Here is a 5,299-nt window from a genome sequence, read left to right as displayed (position 1 = left end):
GACCCAGCCATTCACTGTTTAAAAACAATGCCTTTTGACAATTATTTTATTTGATTTTATTTATTATCATTTTCATTTGCTATAGCACACATGTGCTCATGAGAGAGAGACAGGGAGAGAAAAGAAAGCAAGCCGCCAGGTCCGAGACTCGCCGTGGCCGGCCATGTGGGAGTCCAGTGCCTGAGCCACCATGCCACCCGCTGTCCCCAAAACAGTTTCTTCTACTTCTACGGCACTTGTGCAACAGTAACACAGACAAGTATTTAAAACTACAATGATATATTTGTACAATAAAAATGACGGGAGGAGCGCCTTGCTTTCTCACCCTCCCTCCCTCTCTCTCGTGTTTCTGCTGACTATAGCAAGTTTTTGAAAAAACAAATAAATAAAATAAATTACTACTTTTTTAATTACAGGAAAGTAAAACTTGTACAAGACTTAAATTAGATTCAAAAATAAAAATTAAGACCAAACCAAAAGTGCTACCCAATTATAAACCGTAAGCCTGCAACACCTGCCAGCCCTCCGCTTCCTCTTCCTCACTGGCGTCTGCTCACTATGGACGGCAAAGTCCACGCCGATAGCCTTTACTAGTAAATCCAATTCAAACAACAGGTGGGATTCCCTGGAGCCAGATGGATACAATCTACATGGTTATTCCAATCACCGAGTTGTCTTGTTTTTTGTTTTTTGTGTTTTTTGTTTTGTTTTTTTTTTTGAGAGGTTTTTGCAATAGGGCATGTGCGCTCGCCAGACAGACAGAGAGAGAGAGACAGAAAGTGAGAAATCATTCCCCAGGGGAGATGGCCACACCACAATCCCTTCTCCTCCGTTCTCCTTTCGGGATCTTGGGCATGCACGCACACGCGCCCGGCGTGAGTTTTAAGCCACGGGGTCCAGGACACGAACCGCGGTTGACTACATGGGAGTCCAGCGACATAGCCATTACGCACGCTAACTGCTGGTCCCCCAATCACAGAGCTTTAAAACTTATTTTTAAAACCCACTAAATGTCTTTAATGTGAATAGTAATCCCACCACCACCACACAAAGCATATTTAAAAACCTCATTACCAGGCCAGCCCTGCAGCCCAATCGTTAAGGGAGTCAGCCCTAGGTGGACAACCAAAGGTTGAATCCAGCCCCGGGGGCTTTGCAACCTGTGTGTGAGCCTAAAGCCCATCAGGGTGGCGAAGCAGACCAGAAGGGACCGCACATGACCATGCCCCTCTGACAGGTGTGTTCTCACGCTCCCTCTCTTCCTGGTGCTCTTTGGCATTTAAAACAAAACAACAATTCCTCTAACTTTGCAGATGCACGAGCATTTCCCTTAACCAGGCACCACCTACGGCAGAACCTGTTCCACAGCCAGGGTGGGTGAGCACGGCAGGTGTAATTCTAGAAGGTCAGCGCTCACCACCCTTCTGGACGTTCCCTTGAACCTCAGTTTTCAGGGCCGTGGCTGGGGACCCTCCCCTTCCACAAACACACCAACGCCAACAACTGCCGATGCTATAACGGTTAGTGGCAGGCCCAGGCAAAGGGCCCCCTGACAGGCACCCTGAGAAGTCACAGCTTCTCCTTTCTGGATGAAGAAACAGTTAAACGACTCGCTGACACTCCCACAGTCCTGGCTCCCCTTCGCCTCGAGGTAGGAGGAAATCCCAAGGCAGAGGAAATCTATTAGCACCGAAGAGATCAAAATCACTCTGCCTCTGAGTTCACCTAGCGTTGTCAGCTCTTCGTTCTACCCGCGCCAGGTTAGAAATGGCCCTAAAAAATCTAGATGAGTCGGTGGGCTGGTGGTTCAGGCAGCTGGGTCCCACATGGTCCGTTGTGCAGCTCAAGTCCCGGACTCAGCAGCTTGAAAAATACACTAGGTGCATTGTGCGTGCATGCCCAAATCCCTAGAAGAAAATGGAAAAGAAGGGATTGCAGCACAGCCGTCCCCTGGGGGAGGGGGAGGATGATTCCCACTCTCTCGCTCTGTCTCTCTCCCATGAGTGCACGTGCCCTATAGCAAACGAAAAATAAAATAAAATAAGGGACCAGCAGGTGGCATAATGGCTACGTCACTGGACTCCCGCAGAATCGACTGTGGTTGGAGTCCCGGCCCTGGCAGCTTAAAACTCACTCCGGGCACATGTGCAATGCATCCCCAAAATCCTGAGAGGAGAATGGAGAAGGGATTGCGACATGGCCATCCCCCCCAGTGGCTGATTTCTCGATGTCTATGTCTAAGGCAAGCACATATGCCCATAGGAAAAAAAAAAATTAATCAAATTAAAAAATAAAACCTCTCTTTAAAAAAAATCAGTAATTTAATTAAATTGAAGAGTGAGAATCCAGATGAGTGTTGAATCTGAGCAACAAACCCGCAAGAGGTGGTTACACTGCTCTCTCTGAGTCTCTACACACCTAGGGATGATGGCGGCCAGGCCCCCCTTCTGTGAGCTGGTGCTCACCTCCTTGCCTCTCCCTCACTTTAACCCTGGTGTTCTCCTTTTCCCTAATCCTGCCCCCTCCTTTGAAAGGGTAAGATGGAACTTGTGGCTTCCTCGGGTTCTTTTAAGCAGCAATCACTCACTGGCCACTCTAGTGCACTTTGGTGGGCATGGCTACAAAGGCCCGGTGCAGTTTCTGGTCTGATGCAAAGACTGGGTGAGCCACGTGGGCCTGGATCCCAGCAACCTAGGAGGTGGAGGCAGGAGGACCCTGAGCTGGAGCTGGAGGCGGCCCAGGCGCCATCATGATTCCATGATAATACACTCCTGTGGTCCGCGCTCCTTGGGAGGCTGAGGCAGGACAATCCAGACAGTGAGACCCTCCTTTGAAACAGAATGAGATGATTTTCACTAATGAGTAGGGTTTCTGAAGGTAGGTGATTGTGAGAAGCAGGAGCTGTGGGAAGCCAAACATGGGAGGGGGTGCACTGCTACACTGAGAAGTCTAGCTGCAGGCTTTCACTTAGGGCAGTACCTAGAGGCCCCCAGAAACAGGAAGTTGGGCAGCAGTGGCTAGGGGACAAAGAGAGGGAGAAATGGGCAACTGCTAACAGAGTTTGTTCACATGCTGAAAACATTCTAAAGACTGGATGTCCAAAAAAATTGAAGATAGGCCGGATCTTGCAGAAGTTCATGGAAAATGAATTTTACTAAAAAAACTATGCAGGAATTTCACAAATGTCTTGGACCAAAACATTTTAATTCCATTGTTCCACAAATTTGTCGAATCTCCCTTTTACGTAACACTACTGAGGAGCACTTTTAAAAAGGTTAAGATGGTAATTTTTTAAAAAAAATTGGCTATAAGGCACATGTGCTCACCAATGAGCCATGGGCGGCAGGGTACAAGAAAGCACCCCCTGGGGATGGCCACACCACAGTCCTCTCTTCCATTCTCCTCTCAGCATTTTTGGCATGCACACCTGTATGTCCGGTGTGCTTTTCAACCCGCCAGGTTCAAGACTTGAATTACACAGTCACCATGTGGGATCCAGCCACCTTAACCAACACCACTTAGGTGGCCCCTAAGATGCTAAATTTTGGGACCAGCAGATGGCATAATGGTTACGCGGCCGGACTCCCACATAGTCAACCACAGTCTGAATTCCGGACCCGGCAGCGTAAACTCACACCCGGCACGTGTGCATGCATGTCCAGGATCTCAAGAGAGGAATGGAGAAGAGACTGTGGCACAGCCGTCCCCCCTGGGGGTGATTTCTCACTTTCTGTCTCTATTTTGGCAAGCACACACACCCTATAGCAAAAACCTCCCTGCTAAATTTTTGTGTATTTTGCCACAGTCAAAAGTAATTGTTGTACAAGATCCCAGTTTCTTTCTCCATGCTAGCTACTGGGCTCAGCACATTCCAATCATTTTATTTATATACTATATCTTTATAGCATGGAAATTCAATCCGTTCGGCTGATATGCACACTGAGGCGAGTCACGGCCCACAGCGCTGGCCACTGAGCCAGGACTGCAGCCACAGAGCCCAGCTGCAGGGCCGCCCTATTTACAGTAGCTTTGCACGGTCTCACGGGCAGTGACGCTGCCCACTGGGCCCAGAGCACCACGGACTGTTCCAGCACCTCCATACTCAGCACAGCATACCCAGCACTCCCGGCCCTGCACGATGCCATGATGGGGCAGGGAGTGAATAGGCCTGCCTGGGAGGTGGTTTGCTGTCCAAATACAAAGTTCAGATTTAGCTGGGACGGCAGGTGGTATGGTGGTTAAGACACTGGATTCCCATATGGCCAACTGCGGTTCAAGTCCCAGAGCCTGCAGCTTGAAAATCACACCGGGCACGTGTGCCTGTGTGCCCAAATGTCCCAAGAGGAGGATGGAGAAGGGACTGCAGCATGGCATTAAGGTGACTTCTCACTTTTCTTCTCACTGTCTCTGTCTCTCTCCAGCAAGGGCACATGCTCTATGGCAAAAACCTAAATAAAACAAGATTTGGCCAATACCAGGTATCTTTAAGAAAAAAAAACATATGGAAAAATCCGTGAGCGCGACTTGCGATTTCTTCAATTGCACGATATTTTGAAGGTATTATCTCACTTCATTCCATTACAAGATATGATTTTATCTCATTTTCCCTAATGCGCAAAGTGAAACTGAATGAGCCCACCAAGTTACAAGATCACAGAGCCGGGCCTCAAACCACAGACCTCATAACTCCCAACACTCCACCCCCCATCCAGAACCAAAGCAGTCCTGGCACCGGCGCCAGCATGCTCCGCAAATTTACTCCACTCTGGGAGAACAGCAACAGAGAAGGCAGGCAGGGCGGAAGCGGCGAGGGGTGGGATACTGCATCGTCGAGGTCAACGTTCAGAAGAGTTCGCACAACTAAAGGGAGGCGAGTGATCTGTGTGACCAAAAGAGGCCAGACGTAGCACAGGGTAACGCAGTACCCGGGACGGCAGACCCACACGGGGAGGTCCTGGGTTTGCACCCTGACGCCTCCCTGCATGCTCTTGGTATACACGCGTGCCTGTGGTCCCGGCTGGCTGGCGGAGGTACGGCACGAAGATCCTGTCGAAGGTGCCTGGCTCTCTCTCTGTCTCTCTCTCTCTGTCTCTCTCTCAAAAAGGGAAAAAAAAATAGTGAAAGTATAGCAAAAACCATTCAAGGAATTTCGGTTCTGTTCAAAAGAATACAGCTGTTAGAAGCCAGTAACTGGGAGCCAGAGCCCGCCAGATGTGCTGAACAATGAACTCCCATCTCGGACTCTCCCCGCCCCTGCAGGAAGCCCCAGCACCCGCTGAGCAACCGCCCCTCCCGATGG

The 5,299-nt window shown here is 49.6% G+C and overlaps 1 pseudogene; it reads right to left on the bottom strand.

Annotated features, from left to right (window-relative positions):
- Positions 1 to 2,595: 2,595 nt before the first annotated feature.
- LOC102491508 (U6 snRNA-associated Sm-like protein LSm4 pseudogene) overlaps positions 2,596 to 5,299 on the bottom strand; it is a 10,197-nt pseudogene continuing 7,493 nt past the window's right edge.

Source organism: Tupaia chinensis, unplaced genomic scaffold, assembly GCF_000334495.1.
Source record: "Tupaia chinensis unplaced genomic scaffold, TupChi_1.0 Scaffold000070_1, whole genome shotgun sequence".
In the NCBI taxonomy this organism is placed as follows: Eukaryota; Metazoa; Chordata; class Mammalia; order Scandentia; family Tupaiidae; genus Tupaia; species Tupaia belangeri.
Note: the sequence above shows the minus strand (reverse complement) of the source record. Positions and strands in the feature narration are given on the sequence as shown.